Genomic DNA, 24,611 nt, shown 5'->3' with positions numbered 1-24,611 from the left:
TTGATGTATTTATGCTATTAGTCCTAGGCTTTGATGTATTTAGTCCGTTATTGAAGCATTCTCTAGTGACTCGATCTATAAGCAATTGAAAATATTCGACAATTTCAGCCTTGGTCACAGTGTCATCTGCAAATCTGATGTTGTTATAGTGTCTCTCCCAATTCGAACTCCACATTGTCCTCCTATGACTTCGTTGATAAGGCTTCGCTATACTTAGGTAGGTATTCAATTCTATTCTATTGTTTATCTTTTAACTTCCTGATCTATTTTTCGTTTTCCAAATTGAAGTGGGTTTCGGATTAAAAATATAAATATATCTGAATTTTAAAATAACGATTTCAGTAATTTTTTTTAACTATAAATCAAAATAGGAATCAATAGTAAGTAACATTATTTGTAGCATGTCAAAATGTAATAAGCTTTCTATAAACGAGAACGCGGTATGCCGGTCAAAAATAAATGAAACGCCAGTCTACTCCTATCAATCTTTATCCATAATGAATTGCAAACAAAAAAGTTATGAAGCGGCGGAGAGCGAAATATAGATATATCCATCCGTATTCCCGGATCGCATTTACTTTTATAACTGCGAAATAATGTAAACACGTTTCGTGATATCATGGCTAATCTTTTCAATTCCTGGTTTAACTGGAGCAGAACGCTGCGATTTGGAAAAAGCATATATAGGTATCTATAAACGTTGAGAATTAGAATTTCAAATACGAAGCCATTTTCGAGAAGAATTACTAATTTTGTTTAAGTTTAAGTGTAGAACAAAAGTAGAAACAATCTAAAGATAATTCCGGACTGTTAGGTAATTAATGCTAAGCTTTGATTTAAATAAAAATAAAAAAAGTGGTACAGTAGACAGTACTGTAAAATATACTAATAGTTTTATTATCTGTTTATTACTTTTTTATAAATTATAGATTTTAATAAAATTGAAAAGTTTACATGTTGTATGATGGACTCCCGTCGCCTTGTAAATAGATTCCGACCGGTTACTGTGCTAGTTGTGTACTACTAGTGCTCCTGTAGCTAAAACCTTAACATATACACTGATGTGAAGCTAAAACCGCAGTTTTTGCTTTGTTTTATATTGAATTATATTAACAATACAATTGTTATCTACAGTTGGGTAGACTTGATACCCTACTGATAGACTTTAAAACAATACAGCTCATAGAAGCAGGATTGTTCTTTGGAACATAAATGATTTCGTTACGACGACCATGCCAGAAAGAGGACAAAGAATTTGTGGAAAGCGAAAATTATACTTCGAATCAGTACGTGGAACGTGAAATGCGAAGTCTCTAAACACAAGAGTAGGAAATTACAAAAGATCTTGTTGAAATAGAATCAGACCCAAATAAAAAGTAGCCCTGTTACTACACAGAAAATTTGTACACCATGTACAATAATACAAATATATCTCTGAAAGAATAGTTAGTGTAAAATTAAACTGGATGTCAAAATTCTGAACGTCATAGCAACCTGTCCACTTGAGAACAACAGAGATTCCACCATAAGAGAAAACTTCTATGAACACCTTCAGACTGTAAAACATGAGACCCCAAATGACGAATATATTTAATCATTATGGGTGATTTTAACGCCCTTGGCGGCATTGATGTAGTTCCAGGAATGAAACAGCGATATAATGATAGTATCAAAAATGAACACGGACACCTTACGATAGACCTCTGAAGCATACGCGATATACTCAAGTATTAATAATAACTTTTCCTCACAAAGTACAATATAAATACACTATTAAAAACACTAGAGGACAAAGATATATGATGGATTATATTCTGTCGAATATAGAGTTACACCACACCCCTCTCAAATATTGGATGTAAGAACACTAACATCAGCAGAAATAGGAATCGATCATAAATTGGTATTGTGCAAAATCCGATAGAAAAGACTTACATGTGATAACAAAATACCAGAATACACCACAAAGATAAAAGTCGAATATTTACATGACGACTAAACAAGATACCTATTCTAAATGACAATAACAGAAAGAAGAAACAAATATCACAGAAAGTGACGGAATCTAAGAAAGCTGGGCATAAATTAAGTCTAATATAGAGCCTCAGAGTCTAAGCCTCAGCCAGAGAAGCTTTTGGTGAAATAAATAAATAAAAATAAATCATTATGTGACTACATATTATTGTAGAATCCCTTTCATCTTCTTTATTCGTCGTCTCCTTGCCTCATAAATTGTAAAAGGCATTAAGGATGTTACCAGAAAGTGATTCCACGAGAATTTTCAAAATTATTGTTTAGATCTGGGACTTCTCATTTGTCTCAAAAATACATCGTTCCCAAGGCAAAGAACCCCATGGTTTTGTACAAAAGTGAAGGAAAAATTTAAATAAATAAAGAAAGATTATCTAAATACATGTCAACCCAGACACAAGAGGCATACGGTAATTACAAGATAATAATAATATGACATTAATATGACAATTTGTTTTAAGAAAAAATGGAATATGATTTTACGGTCTGCAAAAGGAAATATGGCGCTACATAAAAGGTTAAAGAACGGAGGTAAAGGTACCAATAGAACCAAAACACAGAAAAAATTTGACTATCCAAAAAGCTCTATGTAGATGCCGAAAGAATGACGCTAGAACCAAAAATAGCTGAAGAACAGAAAAGATGCAGGTAATGACGGAATATCAAACGAATTACTGAAATATTGTGGAGCAGCAATGACAGAACAATTATTGACAACATCAATTAACAAAAATGGAAGAATGGAGAATGAGCGAACTAATTATTGTACTTTTTAAAAAAGGATATACAAAACAGCCAGAAAACTACAGAGGTATAAACTTGTTAAATACTACCCTAAAACGTACAACTAAAATTTTACAAGAACTAATGAATCGAAGGAATAAATCTAACATTGGAAGGAATAATCAGGAAAAGCAGAATAAACATGCAAGAAACGATATTTAAAAACGGCCACCAATGCATAGCATTTGCAGATGATCTGACGCTATTAGCAACAAGCAAAAAAGAACTACAAAAGTTAATGAAAAACATAATAACAGAAGCCAAAAAATTCGGACTTAAAATAAATGAAGAGAAGACAAAGTATATGATAATGCGAGAGATCCAAAAAGAAAAAGAGAATAACATCATAGTACAAATAGATGGAGAAAAAAATACTCGTTCAAAAGAGCCAAAGAAATTAATTACCTGGAAGCCAAAATAGATGAAAATGGTCGTGAAGAAGGGGAGATAAAGGCAAGAATAGCCAAAGGAAATAAAAAATATGGAGCATTACGCACATTATTGAAATCCAAATACGTATCAAGAAAAACAAAAATAAGAATTTATAAGACTGTTATCAGACCTACAGTAACATACGCATGCGAAACATGGGTGCTCAAAAAGTCAGAAACAGACCTTGTAGAAAGATGGGAGAGAAAAATGCAAAGAGCAATATATGGAGGTGTGAAAATAGAAGGTCAGTGGAGAAGAAGAACCAATAAAGAATTGGAAGAACTATATCAAGAGCCAACGATCACGACGACGATCAAAGCACAGAGGATACGATACTTGGGGCACATCGAGAGAATGGGAACTAAACGAATGGCAAAAATGGTACTTTCACGAAGACCAATACAAAAGAGGAGGAAAGGCAGGCCAAGGAAAAGATGGAAGGACAGTGTGTATGAAGACTTGAAGAAAAGTAACATTGACAGATGGAAAGAACTAGCATTGGACAGAAGGAGATGGAGAGAGGTGGTGAAGGAGTGTATAAAATGACTGAAGTGTAATTAAATAAAAATTTTAAGTTTTATAAGTTATGTAAGTTATATTAAGTTATTTATTATATTATTTACGTAATCAGAAATGTAAACATTTTAGCCCTAGGCCTACAAGGGCTGTTGCGCTTAATAAATAAAAATAAATAAATGAATCGAAGTATAAGTTCAGCGATGAACAAGAAAGTCTTAGCCAACTTTTACTGATAGAGAATAAACAATAAAAAAATATAATATTTTATCTTGTAGAAGTTCTTATATCTAATAAAATGTGTATTTTTAAATGTAGTTTGCTCGTTTACATATTACATAAATATTATTGTTGAAGTATAAGAATAATATAAAACATGTTAATACTTACTTTTCCGTTCCTTAGTTTCTAAATTGTCTTGTTTCAGAGGTAAAGTATATATCGTAATTTTCCAATTTCTCGCTAAGAAACGCAATATGAAAATGTATATCTCTTCTAAAAAATGCCACACATAAAACTCTGCTGCTCTTGAGAGAAAGCAAGTCAAGAGGTTTTCAAAGACGTAGATTATTTGAAGATAAGTGGAATTGGTTTACTTTACTGCGGTTATATACATACAGCCGCTTTATAAAAAGCGGAATTTTCTAAAAATTCACCACAGATGTAGTGATAAATTCATTCTTATTTTTCCTTTCTTTTTCCCCTAACAGTGCCACTTTTGATTCTCTTTTATAATTTCTTTTTCTGGGGATAAATTTTAGATTTCAGACAGTGTAGTGGCAAGAGGATCTCAAGTTGAAAATTAAAAAATTGATTTACAAAAATATACATTGCAGGGGATTTCAACATTAGAATCTGAAATAAAAGACGAAATATACTTAAATTAGCGATATAGGACCACATGGAGAAATGACCAGAAATGACAATGGAAGGAGAATGCTAGAATTTTGCCCTTTGGACAATATGTCAAACACTAATACGCAATAACTAATACATTTTTTAAACACAAAAGAATCCACATAGAGAAGTCAAAAGTCAAAATGAAAAATCCATAATTAACTATATTAGTCCAGGGCGCATCTGTTTTGAGATGGACGTTGAGAGGTGACTCAAATTTTTTTGCAGAAATTGCTTAAAAATAACTCAAATAATAATATTTGAGTCATCCTTCCACTCAAAAAGGTCCGGCACATTCTTTAAATAATCAAAATGTCAAATTATGAAAGAAAAATTTGATTTTTTTTTTTTAGTTTTTTGATTATAACTTCAAAAGTATTTATTTCCAAGAAAAGTTGTACTAACATAAAAGTTGCCATAATTAAATTTCCTACAACATAGAATTGGTTAAAAATTTAAAAAATAGTCACCCTTGTTGCAAAATAGCAATAATTGCGAAAAAAAACCATAAAAAACAAGTATTCGCATTTTACGTTTTTCAACCATTTATGCTACACTTAGGACCTTCATATTTTACCCAGAGAACTTTATGGTAGACTAGAACAATACTGTAAATTTCATTAAGATCAGTTCAATAGATTTTGCAAAATAAATTTTTCAATCCAGCTTTCGCAAAAAAAATTCATATTTTCAAAATGTTGCAGGACTAAAGAAAGCAGATAGCAAGTTAAATGTTTTTGCTTATAGAAGAGTACTGTACCTTTCATTTGCAATTTCCAAAATTAAAATCAATTGACTACCAAGGCGTCAGGATTTTTTTTAAATAAACATTAATTTTTGGAGCTACGCGCAGGACAGCGGTGTTCGATTCACACAAGTTGATTTCCACCAAAATTTCTTCCAACTTTTATCTAATATATTATTTTCTTACTCTATATTTTGTTGTATTTTAATATTTTAGTTCCACAAAAATCACACTAATTTAATTATTGTAATGTTGTTTAAACAATATGAAATGTGAAATATTGTTTAAACAATTGCATTTGTTTAAAAATAATAAACTTTTATTCTCTAAGTTAAAAAATATGAACAACGAATGTTTTTGCTAAAAAAAGTGTTATTTCAAATGACAGAGTATGTGTTTTTATTTTGCAATAAACAAATTTATTTATTTATATCGAAATGTACTAAAAATTAAAATGTATCAATCATTATCAAAGGTCATTGGAATGTCCAATCAGAGCAAACTATCCGCTGTCTTGCGCGTAACACCAATAATTAATGTTTATTTAAAAAAAAAAATCCTGACGCCGTGGTAGTTAATCGATTTTAATTTTGCAAATTGCAGATGAAAGGTACAGTACTCTTCTATATGCACAAAAAATTTCAACTTGCTATCTGCTTTATTTTCAGTCTTGCAACATTTTGAAAAAATGGATCTTTTTTGCGAAAGCTGTATTGAAAAATTTATTTTGCAAAATTTATTGAACCGATCTTAATAAAATTTACAGTGTTGTTTTAGTATATTATAAAGTTTTTCTGGGTAAAATATGAAGGTCCTAAATTTAGTACAAATGGTTGAAAAATGTAAAATGCGAATACTTGTTTTTGATGGTTATTTCGCTATTATTGCTATTTTGCAACATGGGTGACTATTTTAAAAATTGTTAGCCAATTCTATGTTGTAGGAAATATAATTACCCAACTTTTATTTCAGTACAACTTTTCTCGAAAATGAATACTTTTAAAGTTATAATCAAAAAACGAAGAAAAAATCGAATTTTTCTTTCCTTTTTTGACATTTTGATTATTTAAACAATGTTCCGGACCTTTTTGACTGGGAGGATAACTCAAATATTATTATTTGAGCTATTTTCAAGCAAGAAGCAAGTTCTGCAAAAAAATTTGAGTCACCTGTCAACGTCCAAATGTACTAATATTTTTACAGATGCGCCTACTAGTTGTCTATATACTATGCGTCTATATACCTACTAGTTGAAAGCAATGATATAAGAAAAGTAATGAATACAAAAGTACACAAAGTACCGATAAAAACAAGCTAAGAAACAATCGAAAATCTTAAAACAATAATAGAAACAGAAGGCAATAATTATATAAAGAACCTATGAAACAACTATTTTGATCTACTATTGGATGCTAAAGAAGTTTGTGGAACAAAAAAGCCTCAACAAAGACATGATAACGTGGTGGTCCGAAGAAATAAAAAAGTAAGTGAAAGTGAAAAAGATAAAAATATTAGTAACAGAACAAAAGAGAGATAATTGGAAAAAAATTTGAAGATTAAAGTGGAAGAAGATAGCAAAACTGACCAAAAGCTATTTTAGAGAACACTGAAGACGATAAGAATACAAAAAAACCTGAAATATATTATAGCATTAAAGATAAAATGGAGAATTGATTTAGAAACAAAAGAAATAGTTTAAAGATGGGCTTTAAAAATATATTGTCGGAGATAAACCAATACCACATTAACGAAGAACAAAATAGTATATTGGAGGATAAGGCAGAAAACTCAATAAACGAGGAAGAAGTAGAAGAAGCAATAAAAATTTTGAAGTATGGAAAAGCTCCTGAAGTGGATAGAATAACAACAGAAAAACATGGGAAAATGGAGAACAAATACTGCTAAAAATAATGAATAAAATATGGAAAAATGAAGATATCCCAGAATATTAGAAAGGACCTTGGACGTTGCTATGTACATGTCGTATGAAACTCTTAGTAGGAGTGTACAGGATCATACATTTGCTTTAAAACAGATAACAAAAAAACGCTGCAAGAGAAAAAGAAAATATAGCATTACTTCATATATAAAAGAACTTTCTATAAAGAATTTTACACCAGCCGAAAAAAAATTCGTGAAGTAGGAACCGGTTTGCAGAAGAATTTCTTCTTCCCTCCTTTCACCAGGACAATGCCCTGTGTCGTATGAGTATTTTGATAACAGCTAAAATCCACCAACTTTGGTCCCTAATGATTTACATCTATTTCAATACCTAAAAAAATTCACGTTTCGAAAGGTCCTCCATTAAATGTTAACTTCATAACATCTGTGGAGGTGTAATCTGCAGCCATTCCAAATTCTCACTTCAGAGTTTTGTTGGAACAAGTGTATTGATGTTCAGGGAGACTATACCGAATAAGAAAGTGTGTTTCAAACAATGAAATGATGTTTTTGAAATCAATAAAAACCTTTCAATAATACTTGGAAACTACGCAATATTTGTCAAACTTTTTGTTTGAATTTCCTTTTTAAATAACCAAATGTACTTCTGTGGTTAAACCCTGAAATGAAAATGGTTTTTACTCCACACAATCCTAAAGTATTCTTGCAACTTCAATGCATATTTTTATATTTTTTCTCCGCATTCTCACCTCTGAGCTTTTAAAAAGATGATCCCGTTTGAAAATGAAACGTTTTTTAATCTCTTACCGCTGAATTATGAACACCGTTGGAAGAAAAACTCGAAGTAAGGGGAGATAAATAGTCGCTTTTTTTCAGTAAACGCTGCTATCGAATGAGAATGAGCAGTTGTGTCGATAATCTGATGTCAGGTATTTTTCCCAAATGGACCCTTTCTCTTGATATATTCAACGTGGAGGGATATTAATTGGACGTAGGAGCAATGTCGGTGAATGAAGTACCCCATTATTATCATTAAAAGGTCGCTGAGCGAAAAACATGTTGAAATTTTGAAAATGGAACAAGATTACGTTTTCCTAAACAAACAACATGGCTCTAGCTACAAGAATATTAATTATTTGGGGAATAAAAATTGTGTAATAATTAGATAAAGAACTTATAGCAAAAAAAAATATTTCAACAATATTTTTAATATATTATATTTTTAAAAGCAATTTTTTTGCAGACATATAGTGGAGTCACTGAAGGTTTTCACCTCCGATTTCGTTGAACCTTCATCGATTTTTATGGAAATTGGTGAGTAGTTAGAAGATACTTTAAGGAACAAAGGTGACATGATGCCAACTTGCGCTTTTACCCTGGGGGTGGATGCCACCCCTTCTCATGGGTGAAATTTTTTTTAATAAAAAAATACCAGAAATCGATAGAGGGGCAACTTCTAAGCAAAATTTGTTATATAAAGTTATTAACATAAATCAATACTTTTTGAGTTATTAAATATCAAAAATTTTATTTTTTGTTAAAAAAATGCATGTTTTAAAGCTGTTTTTCACGTATTACTCAAAAACTATAAGCTTTTGTAAAAAAACTATTATTACCAAAATTAAAGATAATAAAAAATTTAATACACTCCCCACTTAAAGAACTAAACTAATGTTATTTCAAAGTAAGTTATGGGTAATTGAATGTATATTTTTTTCGACGAGTACTCAAATCTAAGTATTCAAGCTTACATAACGGGAAAACGATGCATTTTATAGAATATACTTGTTAAGCACTTGTCAAATTACTTTGGAGTACCTATCAAATGAGCTCCAGTAGAAGTTAATAGCATCAAAATTAAACAAGTTCTGATGAAAATAAAAGAACCCTTTCGATTTTTTAGGAAAAAGTGAAAAATAAAACATACGCCATTTCCACAAAAGTTAAAATTTGTAGTAATCCTTACAAAAATTTCTTTAGGTTGACATAGTTAATGATTTCAACAATTTTCACTGGTTTAGAATGCATATTTTTAAAATAAAGATACGATTTAAAAAATCAGAATTTTTAAAATTATCGTACATTTCATATTTTTTTGATAATAACTCCAAAAATACCCAATATATGTAAAAAATGATATATAAATAAATTTTAGTCTTTTCTGTTCCAAATACTTTACCAATTTTACTATTTTTATAGAGTAAAAACTAACCGAGATAGATACGTTTAAAATTTTAATTTTGCTGCGAGAACCATATAACCGGGGTCATTTAACCTTTTACTGTTAAAAAAGTGAGGTGTAAAAGACTAATTTTGACATTTTTAATAGCCCTTGGAATAAACTTTTAATTAGTTTTTAGATGAACCTGATATCTTAAAAATTAATGGAGTTATTTACAAAAAAACAATAATATTTTTTGGAAAAATTTTTAAAAGATACATTTTGAAACATTTTTGGTGCATAAATTTTAATGCTATCAACTTGTTCGGGCTTATTTGATAGATATTTCTATGAACTTTGACAAATGTTTAATAAGTTTATGTTATAAAATGCATCATTAAGCCGGTATTTAAGCTTGAAAACTTAGATTTGGGTACTCGACGAAAGAAATATACATTCAATTACCTATAACTTACTTTTAGTAAATATAGAAAGGTTTTTCCAGTAAGGAATTTATTTGATTTTTTATTAGCCTCAATTTTGACAATAATAATTTTTTTGTAAAAACTTTGGCCCTCTATCTAATTGTGGGGTTATTTTTATTTTTAATAAAATAATTTTCACCCCCGAGGAGGGGTGACATCCACCCCCAGAGTAAAAGCGCAAGTTGGCACCATGTCACCTTTGTTCCTTGAGATATCCTCTAACCACTTACCAATTTTCATGCAAATCGATAGAGGTTCAATGAAATCGGAGGTATACCCTATTCCACGAACATACGCCTGTTTTGGATTACTTCGACAACGAATATTTTACTGTGCAAAATAAGAAGAACGAAAGTAAATTGCAAATTACATTGTTGTTTATTCGATTAATTATTAGCGCCATTTACTTTCGTACTTCTTATGTTGCACAGTAAAATATTCGTTGTCGAAATAATCCAAAACAGGCGTATGTTCGTGGAATGGCCCATAATAGCTCATATCCACCTTCAGTGACTGCACTAATATACCAAAAAACTTTTTTAATTTATTATTTAAGTAGGGTATTTATCTAACTTAAATTTAATAATTTAATTATCTGTTTACATAAAGTGTCCAGAAACGGGAAAGAAGGATATAAAAAACAAGAAATATAGATAAGACATATCAACTAAAAGTCAAACAATTAGGAATGTACGTCATAGATTTAATGACATCATAAACCACAGGTACAAACTTGACGGCAAACAAATTCTACAAATTTTTCCTAATATACTAGTTTTTCTTCTACCGTCAAGTTTAGCAGGAAAGCGCTGTTGCCAAATAAAAAACATATAATATGTATTTACTACAGCAGCTACCGGCTACACTGTTTCTCTTTGTCTTTGAGAACGTGAAACAAAGATATCTATCTGTAATGTATTGATATACAGGGTGTCCCGAAAAGATTGGTCATAAATTATACCACAGATTCTGGGGTCAAAAATAGGTTGATTGAACCTCACTTACCTATATACAAGAGTGCACTCAAAAAAAGTTACAGCCCTTTGAAGTTACAAAATGAAAAACAATTTTTTTTCATATATTGAAAACTCTTAGAGATTTTTCATTGAAATGGGACATGTGGCAATCTTATGACAGCAGCATCTTAAATAAAAATTAAAGTGGAATTTGTGTACCCCATAAAAATTTCATGGGGTTTTGTTCCCTTAAACCCCCCAAACTTTTGTGTACGTTCGAATTTAATTATTAGTTTGGCACCATTAGTTAAACACACAGTTTTTAAATCATTTTTGCCTCTTAGGAGTTTTTCGATAAGCCAGTGTTTATCGAGATATTTTGAATATTTATCGAATCCACCACATATTTGTATACGGTTAGGTACGATTATAGAGACCTGTTAATAAGCTGAAAATGTATTTATAATTTACATTTTTAGGTATAATTTGAAAAAGAAGCCACATCTCGATAAAAGGTGACTTATCAAAAAAAGACTAAGAGGCAAAAAAGGTTTAAAAACACTGTGTTTAGCTAATGGTACCACAATAATAGTTTAATTGGAACGTACACAAACCTTTGAGGGGCTTAAAGGAACAATACTGCCATTCAATTTTTATGTAAATATATTAAAAAAGCAGCCGCATCTCGATAAAAACTCGCTTATCGAAAAAATACTAGGAGGCAAAAAAGTTTTAAAAACGTTGTGTTTAACTAATGGTACCACAATAATGAATTAATTGGAACGTACACAAAAGTTTGGCGTGGGGGGGGGGGTTTAAGGGATCAAAACCCGGATAAAATTTTTATGAGTTCGACAAATCTCACTATAATTTTGTTTTATGATGATCCTGCCATAAGAATGATACATTTTCAATAAAAAATCTTTAATAGTTTTCGATATATTGAAAAAAATCGATTTTCATTTTGTAACTTCAAAGGGCTGTAACTTTTTTTATGAGCACATTTGTACTAAGGTAAGTTAGGTTCAATCGAACTATTTTTGACTACAGAATGTGTGGTATAATTTATGATCAATCTTTTCGGGACACCCTGTATATTGATCTATATTATGTAAGTTTTTTGTTTATTTTTTTTCTCCTTCTTTTATGGCCTTTGAGAGCTGTGCCGTTTGAGAGAAATGTGGAAGCGATACATAAACACAAATGAAGAACAAGACAGAGACGAATACAGAAGACAGAGAAATATAGTAAAAAAACTAGTAAAAGAAGCGAAGAAGAAGAGCCGGAAGGAATTCGGTGAAGAATTGAACGGAATAACAATAAACAATTTTGGAATAAAATAACAAGGAGGAACAAAAAGGAAACAAATAAAAGGAATTATAAATGAGTGAAATCAATTGAAAACAAACATACATATTAACCATATGGAATAAGCATTATAAAGAAAAATTCGAGGCAAGGAACCAACATGAGGAGAGAGGACAGCAAGAAAAAGAAGATGATAGGGACAATCGAACAGAAGAAATTAATATGAAAGATATTGAAGAAGCATTGGCAAGAATAAAGATGACATGATAGATCCGGAGATGATGAAGTACGTGGGAGAAAAATACAAACTTTGGCTAGGTACTGAAAATAATGAGGGAAGCATGGAGAACAGAAACGATACCGAAAGACTGGGAATAAAATGTATTGATACCAATATACAAGAAAGGAGTTGAAGCGGAATATGATAACTATGGGACATATGCTTATCATCAGTGGCTTATAACGTCTACACCGGGATAATAGACAGGAAGCTCAGGAAAGAATTGGAAGGAAAACTAGAAGAAGAGCAAACAGCTTTTAGTAAGGAACAAGAAACAACAGATAATATACAGGGTGTAACAAAAGTACAGGTCATAAATTAAATCACATATTCTGGGACCAAAAATAGTTCGAATGAACCTAACTTACCTTAGTACAAATATGCACATAAAAAGAGTTACAGCCCTTTGAAGTTACAAAATGAAAATCGATTTTTTCGAATATATCGAAAACTATTGGAGATTTTTTATTGAAAATGGACATGTCGTATTCTTATGGCAGGAACTTTTTAAAGAAAAATTATAGTGAAATTCTTGCACCCCATAAAAATTTTATGGGGATTTTGGTCCCTTAAACCCCCCCCAAACTTTTGTGTACGTCTCAATTAAATCATTATTGTGGTACCATTAGTTAAATTCAATATTATTAAAACTTTTTTGCCTCTTAGTATTTTTTCTATAAGGCAGTTTTTATTGAGTTGAGGCTTATTTTCCAATATGTTAACATAAAAATTTTATGGGGGTTTTGTTCTTTTAAACCCCCAAATGTTTGTGTACGTTCCAATTAAAATATTACTGCGGTACCATTAGTTAAAAACAGTGTTTTTAAAACTTTTTTGCCTCTTTGTATTTTTTCGAGAAGGCACTTTTTATCGAGATATTACTTCTTTTTTAATATGGTTCAAAATATCCCTAAAAATGTAAATCATAAATAAATGTTCATATTATTCCCAAGTCTCCATAATCGTACTTAACCATAATATTATACAAATATGTGGTGGATTTGACAAATATTCGAAATATCTCGATAAAAACTGACTTTTCGAAAAAGTACTAAGAGGCAAAAAAGTTTTAAAAACATTGTGTTTAACTAATGGTACTACAATAATAATTTAATTAGAACGTACACAAAAGTTTGGGGGGTTTAAAGGAACAAAACCCCCATAAAAATTTTATGGGGTGTCCAAATTTTACTATAATCTTTTCTTAAGATGATTCTAGCATAAGAATGCTACATGTCCATTTTTAATAAAAAAATCTCTAATAGTTTTCGATACATTCGAAAAAATCGATTTTCATTTTGTAACTTAAAAGGGCTGTAACTTTTTTTATGTGCACATTTGTACTAAGGTAAGTTAGGTTCAATCGAATTATTTTTGGTCCCAGATTATGTGATTAAATTTATGACCTGTATTTTTGTTACACCCTGTATACTGTTATGCTCTACTTTATCTCTTTGATTAGATTGATTAGCAAATTCTTAATTTAATTAATTACTCAATTAATTTAATTGCTGCCTATGTAAACAAAACCAAATTCAAATTAAATTTTCTAATAAACTTTATTCTCAGGGCTAATTTTGTATTTGATGCAATACTTTTAATTTGTGGCTTCTAGTATCTCTAGTTGCTTACTCCTTCCATAGTCTAAGAGCTAGTGAACCCTCCGACTAACGGTCTTCCTGTAAGGCTAGAAATTTGTATAGTGATAATTCATAGCACACCAAGGCTAAAAACCATGACCAGGCAGGCATCAGCCGTGCACGTGTATCTACCAGGTGAATCGAAAGGTGCATAGTTTAGAAGAAATATAAACATTCTCCTGTAAAGTTTAAATTTAAGTATGTGTTTGAGTAAGTCATTTAGAAGAAATGTCTACAATGACAGGCGATTCTGAAGAGCATAAGACCTTGCCAGGCAAGGGGAAAGATTAGGGGTTTTTCCTAAAATTATTTTTTTTGCATCGAACAAAGTTTTTTTAGGTTTTTTGAAATATTCCAAACAGAAAAGGTCTTTAGTGACTTTTCTCTTAGGTTAATAGTTTTTGTTATATAAGCGATTAAAAATTTTGAAAATTGCGAAATCGGCCATTTTTAACCCTAAATCGGACATTTAACTAAAAATTTCAATGTTACCAAGATAAGCAGATATTATTTAAACATTGATTGATGAAATCCCGAAGAGTTTTTTGCAATAAAATATCGAAAACCACTTTGTTTTTTAATTGCTAATCAAGCGGGCGCGACACTGTTGTATAAGTAAGGACGTTTGAGTTTGGATAAATTCATTATCTCGAGAGTGGGAAAATTTAAAGAGAAATCCTTAGACAGGTCGATTTTTATTCTTAAATTAGGACTTTTTGGCATATATATAATTCAAGTGACCTTATCCATCTGGGCGTGATGACGTAATCGATGATTTTTTAAATGAGAGTAGGGGGGTTGTGTGATAGCTTATTTGAAAGGTTATTTAATTCTCAATTCAGTAATATAAACATTACCATAATTATTTATACAGGGTGTACAAAAATTTTTTTCATCTTTTTGTCTAAATTAATTTAATAAAAAAAAATTTTTGTACACCCTGTATAAATAATTATGTTAATGTTTATATTACTGAATATATAATTAAATAACCTTTCAAATGAGCTATCATACAACCCCTACTCTCATTTAAAAAAATCATCGATTACAACATCACGCCCAGAGTGATTAATTAGCAATTAAAAAACAAAGAGGTTTCCGATATTGTATTGCAAAAAACTCTTCGGGATTTCATCAATAAATGTTTAAAGAATATCTACCTACCTTGGTAACATTGAAATTTTTAGTTAAATGTCCGATTTAGGGTTAAAAATGGCCGATTTCGCAATTTTCAAAATTTTTAATCGCTTATATAACAAAAACTATTAACCTAAGAGAAAAGTCACTAAAGACCTTTTCTGTTTAGAATGATTCAAAAAAACCTAAAAAAACTTGGTTCGATTCAAAAAAATAATTTTAGGAAAAACCCCTAATCTTTCCCCTCGCCTGGCAAGGCTTTATGCTCTTCAGAATCGCCTGTCATTGTACACATTTCTTCTAAATGACCTACTCAAACACATACTTAAATTTAAACTTTACAGGAGAATGTTTATTTTTCCCCTAAACTATGCACTTTTCGATTCACCTGGTAGATACACGTGCACGGCTGATGCCTGCCAGGTCATGGTTTTTAGCCTTGGTGTGCTATGAATTATCACTATACAAATTTCTAGCCTTAGACTACCACTAGCTCTTAGACTACTAGGATAAAACCGGGAAATTAAACACATGCAATATCATATAAATGTAATCTATTATTTATTTGTCCAATAAATTATTCTGATGTATCCTTGTTTTAACAAAAAAATTATTTAAATAAATTTTTGTTTATTCATACTAAAGTTAATAAAATTTACTTTTCTCCTTTTGAATTGATTACTTAAAGTTGGAATGACTAATTGAGTTATAGAACTGTTCAATACAAAAAAAATGAGCATATATGATGTGGATTTAAATAAGCTCTCTCCGTTTCGACAAATGATTTGACTAACATTTTTGTTTCTTCACTCCTTCTTTTCCCATATTGCCTCGTCTTTGATTCTCCCACACGTCCAAACTGCTTCAAAAACAAACAAAACCAGGACTCCTGGAATTCTCTACTCAGTTTTCTCCTTGCTCGATATCTTGTGCAAATAGATACCAATCAGCTACTCGTTCTAGACAGAACAAAGGAATCTTCCTCGGACACAGGAAAATTTTACTTCTCAACCGGTCAACGATTTCGTTTCAACTTGATTCTGCTCGCAAAGGCCGATTTCACCACTTTACACTGACTTAACACTTTTCAAAAACTGGATTGCTCTCCCCCGATATTAATCACACAGTGCCCATCTTTTCTCTCTCAAATTCAGACTCCACATTCTCATCCCTTCCATCGATCTTTCTCTACCCAAAACATCCATACTTTCCTTTCCTAATAAACTAACTTAATTTGTATACCAACTTTCCATTTTGTTAAAATTCTAAGAGACATCAAATGACTATCGTTGTCTCAAAAAAACTAAACAAAAGGCCTTACATTCTAAACTCAATAAAATTTGTTTACCGTTTAAAACCTTTTACGAATTATTTACAAAAATCCTATTGACGCACTTTCCAATATTTCCCCACCATTGTCTGTAAATCCTTTCAAAAAACCCATTAACGAAGACCACATTAACGATTTCACCTTCCCCGAACCACTGTTTACTAACTAAATTAGACTCTATACAATTTTTGGTCATATACAGGGTGAAGAAAATCTATGATCTCGTGGTCTTTGATATAAATTTATATCAAAAAAACCAAACAACAATTCTACAACAATACATACTGATAAATATAATTAAAAGGAAAAACGAAACAGGAGAAGACATCTGGTCGAAGACATTAAGCGATATTACTACTCGATATTACTACTCGATGTACTATTTTTGAAATTCCACTTAAATACACAGTTTAGTTTCGTTTTGATTCAGAGGTGTACACGCAGCTCCACTGAAGACGTCGTAAGACAGAAACAGCTGTCTAGAGATTGTGTATCGCCTCTGAATCGAAAGGAAATACAAACTGTCTTTCACTTTTATCTTTACTCAGATTTTGAGTATTAGGAACTTTCTTTTGGACTTTTTCCAAGACGAATGAAAGCAGAATGTGACTGCTGCATATTAAGTCCTTTTCGATTTCTTTATTCGTCGTTTTTTGTCTTACAAATTGTAAAAGTCGAAGATTAAGGATGTTACCAGAAAGGAGTTCCAATACGGAAAGCTTCAGATTTAAATAAATATTTATTATTATTTTAATAATGAATTTTGTATCTAGGATTTTGTCTTTTCTATATTTTTTTGTTTGTATGTATTTATAATTTTGTTGATATAATTTTTGTTGTATAGAAGACAATAACGGCTTACCTATAAAGTCAAACTGCAAATCTCCTTGAGCTGTCCCTATTATGTGGAAGCAAATTTCGCAGGGTTGCTATAATAAATCTCGGTGATTGATGACGGTGTACACAAGCGATATTTTGAAGTCCCATATGAAAATGAGTTGTTCATTAAGTTTCCAGTCTGGAGTGTTGTTGGGTAACCGTGCGTAAAATACGAGATTGTTGCACTAATAAGAAGGGCAAAAGACTTTTCCTCGGCTTTCCACGACTTAATTTACTAGGGAAAACATTTTGACAGCAATAAGGGTAAAGTTGTTGGGCGTTTATTTGGTGCTCATTTGTACGGTTGGTGGCTTTATTAACACCTTTTTTTGCGTTGTTATAAGTAAAATATTTTACAGAATGGAATATGGTAAAAGCAGCAACACGCAACAATAACGTCAACTCTCATAACGGCTGACAAATAAATGACGAATTTTGGAATATAAATTTAATTAGGAAAGTTCTTCTAGCAAAACAAAACCAGATTCACAATAGTAACTGGCAAGACTCGATAAATAATTGCAACGTCTGGAGCAATGTTATATAACTGTATAAAGTTACGGCTTATATTTTTCATCTTAAATAAAAATGCTTTATTATCAAATATATTGTCCAAGTAGAGATATTTATAATGAAGTACATATAAACATAGCCGCATAGTGTTCACTTAGTAGTCAATAAAAGAGTGAAACACCTTATAATAAACTTCCAACCTATCAACGAAAGACAGAAAAATAAGAATTAAAGGTATATTCTTTAAAAATAAAATAAAAATTCCATTTTTATTCATTTGCAATGCGAAGGCAAAACCGTCTTATTTTTCACTTATAACAGGGAGCGCAAACCAGCACTCTAAATCGACGATTTTCGACTCTATTTGGAGTCATCATCAGAGAGGCGTAGGTCTGCTGTTCGGGCGACAAAATCACGAACGCCTATCCCCGCATTGCAACTGACGTTTATGGAGTAGGTGATTAGCGTCATCTGGCATGTGTATATTCTATAATTAAATAATAAATGCTCATATTCCAACTGAAGAGAAGTCAGATGAAGAAAAAGACAAATTTACAAACAACTGGAAAGCATTATAGGTACAAGGCTGTCCTAGAAATGACGTAAGGGTATTAATGGGAGATTTTAATCAAAGATATGTTAGGAGACAATTTTACATGACAATCATTTTACTCGCTTGACACACTTAGCCGTCTCATTGAACATGGTAGTTGGCAGCACATGCTTTATGCCTTAAGATCTATAGTCCGTCCGCTATAACTTTTCTCATGCGGTACGATTCATTCATTTTCAATCAAATTAAGTCAAAACAGAAAGTGAAACGTACGCCGATGTGTGTATTATATAGTATATAGTATACAAAATGTATCTACACATCGACGTTCGTTTTAATTTATGTTTTGACTTAATTTGATTGAAAATAAATCGTACCGCATGGGAAAAGTTATAGCGGAAGGACTATACATAATAGAACATGTAGAAGCCCTGATAGGAATACAGCAAATCAAATCGAACAGCAGGTAATAGATATTTCAGCGACGTAATAGACGTATTTGTAAAACGCGGGAAAAACATATACTCGTACCACTATCTAGTCTAAACGAAAATAAAAACTAGAATCTCCAATAAAAGAAAGTAAAAGGAGTTAGAGCGGAAAGGTTTAACTTAGAAGCGTTAACAAACTCTGCGATGGCTAAGAAATTTGAAGAAAGTCTGGAAGGTAATCTAGAGGACTCTACGGGTGGTATAGTTGAAGAGTAGATGAAGGTAGTAGATATTAACAACTATTGGAGGCATTTTAGAAACATATTGAAAGAGGTAGCACCTGGAGTGATTGGAAGACATACGTATGAAAAAATAAAGTCCGTCTGTTATGGACTATGCACAAGAAATGCATACAAAAATTAATACTGAAAAGAAAGAAGATGGAGAATGTAGAAAACCAACTTAAATAACCAGATACGTAGCACACATACAGAAACGCAGAAATTCTGCAAGGAGCTATGTGAAACAGAAGGGAATTCAAGCGTATAATATTATCAATAGTTAGAAACAGAACAGAAAAGTTTATTGGTGTTCAGGACCAGATACCAAAAAGATGGTCAGAAAATTTTGAGAGGAGGCTAAATTTAAGCAGCGAGATGAGGTTACAAAAAGTAGAAATTAAGCTCGAAGACATGGAAGACGAAAGAGATAAAAATAACATTTCAACAGAGCAAGAAGTCATTAAAGCAATACAATTTTCGATAGCAAACTTCGATCAGGAAAAAAGGTGATCAAATAATTTGTATCATCTAGGGAGGTATCACCCTTCTAAACGTGACCTACAAAATATTGGCCTACATTCTTTACGATCAACTATTGGGATATTGTGAAAGCATAATAATGTGGGTTTCGCAAAGAAAAATCAATTATTAATCAAATATTCCTTCTAAGACAAATCTTGGAAAAACACATGAGTATGTAATTGATAGTTACCATTTGTGTGTGAAATTTAGATTTGCCTATGACAGTGTAGACAGAAACGTACTAGACAAAACCATGGTATAAGTAATTTAATAATATATTCCAATGAAACTTTTTAAATGCTTTCTGAAAACCAATACAAGTACTTACCAGATAAAATATACGTGTGATATATGGTGTTCGGTTACATACCTGCAACAAGAAATCGTTATTTAAAAAACGTTACTTACTTACATTAAAAAATTTAACGTAGATACTAGTACACTTTTGGTGTGCAAAAAGGCAAAATTTCACTTTTGCTCTCCTTTTTTCTCCTTTATATGGAGGTTATTAAATTACCTACAAAATACAAGTGAGGAACATAATGAGGAAACACTAAGGAGGGTCAAGAAATATAGAGAACTGCTAAAAACTCCAAAAAATGTTTTATCTGGGACGTATAGTGAGGTCAAATCGTTATAGAATACTACAACCGATCTTTAAAGGCAGAAAAGAGGGCCGTAGAAGTGTAGGAAGAAATCAAGTTTCTTGGTTAAAAAACATTCGAGAATGGACTCATTGGAGAATATCAAATGCAGAACAATATTATTTCTATGTTGCAAAAGATCGAGAAGCCTTCACAATGGTGATCGCCAACGTCAGACTGATATGGCATGTGAAGAAGAAGATAGTCAACAATTCTTCAAAAGCAAGCATGAAATCAAGAATAAATACAATGACTGTAACATTCATCTCTATTGTAACCTCAAATCGGTAGTTTTTTAACTTTTTGGCGGGAGCGCCACAAATCGATGTACTTTGCTCAGCAATATGCTGGTTTCCATGATATTCGTGAAATCTTCTTGTACTGTGTCTTTTTTATGTTTGTAGTTTTACTCGCTTTTCTGTATGTAGAAATTTAAATTGCTTTATAATATTTGATGAGGTCCTTTCTATAGGTCTATGAATTGAAAATTGAAAAAAGGAAAAATAGATTTTTCAAACTCTAAAGTGTACTAGTATCTACTTTAAATAAAAATTTAAATAAAAAGTGTTTAATTATTGATTACCTAAATATTGTTTAAAGGAAATAAATGTTTAAAGGACGTATAAAAACTTCTCTTTATGTAGTTGGTATATTTAATTTTTAATGAAAAATATCCAAAAGGATTAATTAACATCAAGAGGTTTTTAATAATAATTCTATAATTGGTTGCCGTTATAATTAGTTACTTTTAATTAATGTAGAGGATTTTACAACATTTAGTTACGTTAGATGTTTATTAAGAAACTACCAAACCACTGGATTCAGAGTAACTCAAATAAATATGACACAAATTTCATAAAATTTGATAATTTTATTTCTAACGTTATCAAAATTTCGCTTTAAGTGGTTAAAGAATTTAAATATCTAGGAGCAACAATCACAAATGACAACAAATTAGAGCGAGAAGTTGAAACGAGAATAATGGCAGAAAACAGATCTTTCTTTGCAATGCAACATCTAATGAAGTCAAAACCTCTTTCACGAGGTGCAACAATCCAGATATATAAAACTATAATACGACGAGCAGTCGCGTATGGAAGCGAAACATGGACGCTAACAAAAAGAGAAGTTAATAAATTGCTGGTGTGGGAACGTAAAATCTTTCGAATGATATATTATGGCCCTTGCAGAGACAGCATGACAAACGAATGGAGGCGCAGATACAATAACGAGCTATTCAGAAAAGAAAATCTAGTCAGATATATAAAGACCAATAGACTCAGTTGGGCGGGGCATGTGATACGCAGTAACGACAATCGCATTATAAACAATGTGTTCTGGGAAAGGCCAGATGGAAGAAGGTCTATAGGGTGGCCTAGAAAAAGCTGGAAAGATGCAGTCAAAGAAGATCTAGAGAAAATGGGAGTGCGACAATGGGAATTAGTGAAACAGGACCGACAAACATAGAAGGCAATGGTAAACGCGGCAAAGACTCACAAAGAGTTGAAGCGCCATTGATGATGATGATGATGAAAATTTCGCTTTGTTAAATTTTAAATCACCCATGGGTCAATCCAAGCCAAGTGGTCCAAAGGTGGTTGCTTGACTAATTTTAATATTTTTTATTTTTATACCTTTTAAACTTTAGTCTATAGAGAGTACAAAATTGCATTCATTTTATTTGTTAAAAATTTAGTTTGCCGATGATGGCCATTTTTGTTAAAGAGTGTCGATTATTCTCACTGAAAACATGGCTTTGCTCTTTAGCCAATATTTTTACTGAGGTTTGTCCTAGGACAATAAATCATAAACCAAACTGTTTAGAAAAGCATTCCCAAAAAATATTTCTTGTAGCATTATTTAATTTCAAACTACCCTTAACGCCTTAAATGAACCTTAAAGTTTGAAAAGGTAAATTGATAAAATTCCATTTTCATCATTTTTTACCAGCATAAGGCAAGCCGATAATGGTTTGTAATTTTTTTCCGGAAAGGACATACGTACATACTTTAAATAAAAAAGTTTAGAGTAAAGAATAACGAGTAGATTTAGAAAAAAAACCTCAAAAATGTAATTTTTTGAAAAATCGCAAAGTTTGACACCTTATATCCCTGATGGGCACGGATGAAAAAATTTGAAATTTGGCTGAATGTTAGCCCCTAGCAAGTAGAATAAGAAGTGAAAATTTGGAATTGCAGACATATGTACGTCATATTAATAGATACAGGCCTGAAAATATGGTCAAAAATCAAAATGGTCAAAATTTGAGCGTTTGCGGGCAGGGTAATTAAAATTCAAATAAACTGCCTAATGAAATAAAAATTAATGTATTTTAACCAGATTTCACACTGAACACAAATTTATACAGGGTGGGCCAAAGAAAAAAGTCCACCTCGATATTTGGCAATTATAAGTAAGTAAATTCACGGTTAGTCTAAGTTAGTTCCAGTTAGCCCTAGGATATGCCCTAATAGGGGATCCATTTTTATCCCATTCGTCTCAGGTTGTTCCATGTAAAATCCATTTTCTTTTGGAAATTATTTAGAATTATTTATTCAATTATTTGAAGAGAGCGGAAGAGAGCTAAGTTTAAATCTTAAAATTCGCCTGATGAGATGTTACGTGATGTCAGTTCTTTTCTATGGAATGGAAGCTTGGACACTGAAAAAGATCGATACAAGGAAAATAGAAGCATTCGAGATGTGGATGTACCGCAGGATACTGAGAATATCGTGGACAGAGAGAGTGACAAACATGGAAGTGTTGCGAAGGATGCAGAAAGAAAAAGAACTTGCGCTTACTATTAAAAAGCGCAAACTGCAATACTTGGGACATATAATGAGGGGACAAAAGTACCAGCTACTACAATTAATTATTCAGGGAAAAATAATAGGTAAAAGATCCATTGGCAGAAGAAAACATTCATGGTTGAAGAATTTAAGAGATTGGTACAAGTGCAGCAGCTGCCAATTATTTAGATCTACGGTATCAAAAATACGCATAGCCTTGATGATAGCCAAACTTCGGAACGAGGACGGCACCTGAAGAAGAAGAAGATTCAATTATTACTTCTTTATATATTTATTTCAAGAATTATAAATGTCATAAGCCAAATTTCTTTATTTAGTAAATATTTTTTTGTTGCAATACGTGCAAACTTAAACACCAAAATAGCCCAATAAAAAGTAAATCCCTGGCTCTTGAATACTAATAATGCAAAACGTTATTAGACCCAACCAAATGAAGAGGAGACACAAGCAAACAGTGACCGACCAAAAAAAGGTGTTGCCTAAAACGCTAACTTTCCGGAGTGTGGTCCTACTAAATTTCCATCATCCGAGTTTAATTCGCTGGAAATGTGTTTCGGAGTCGCAGTAGGCACTGGCCATGGCCGTTTCTAAAACGATGCGAACAAAACTTTCCGGACTGGATAATTTCGTTTGTGACACAAAAAGTAAAAAAGTCATATGTTTCGACGCGACGCGACGCGACGCGAAGCTCGACGCTGCCTGGTGGCCTGTCGCCGTGGACTTCTGGATTTTTAAGCGATATTAATTAAATTTTGCTGCTTGCGATTGACTTTTATTTCAAGTGTATAAAATTACAGTTACTATTGAGTATACAGGCTTCGTCATGTAATTTTTTAATTATAATTCAAATATTGCCATTTGTTTTATTCTTATATACACTCCTTAAGTCGTATTTGTCAGAAAGATACTTCCGAGTGAAGTTTGAGTCAGCCTATACAAAACTATATCCCATCAGATCAGGGGTACCGCAAAGAAGCGTTCTGGGACCACAACTGTATCTGGTTTACACAGCCGACTTACCCACAAATCGTGATGCAACGACCACCACCTTTGCAGACGATACTGCAATCCTAGCAATACACAAAAATCCCGTCGAAGCTGCTGCAAAACTCCAGAGAGTATTAAATCAAATAAATGCATGGGCACAAAATTGAAGAATTAAATTAATTTAATGAACAAAAATCAAACCATATTGTTTTTACAAAATGTCCCCCCCCCCCTTCACACTTACTAACTTATTTATTTTTAGCACATAAGCAAAACGCTCGGACAGGTCGATTTTTAAAATAATTATAGCATCAATGTTTCGAACTTTAGCGATCCCTCTTCAGGTGACAGGCATAACTTTGATTCTTTTAAATGGGAAAGTACATCA

Source organism: Diabrotica virgifera, chromosome 7 (genome assembly GCF_917563875.1).
Source record: "Diabrotica virgifera virgifera chromosome 7, PGI_DIABVI_V3a".
Classification (NCBI taxonomy): Eukaryota; Metazoa; Arthropoda; class Insecta; order Coleoptera; family Chrysomelidae; genus Diabrotica; species Diabrotica virgifera.
The sequence above is the reverse complement of the archived record's forward strand: the minus strand, read 5'-3'. Positions refer to the sequence as shown.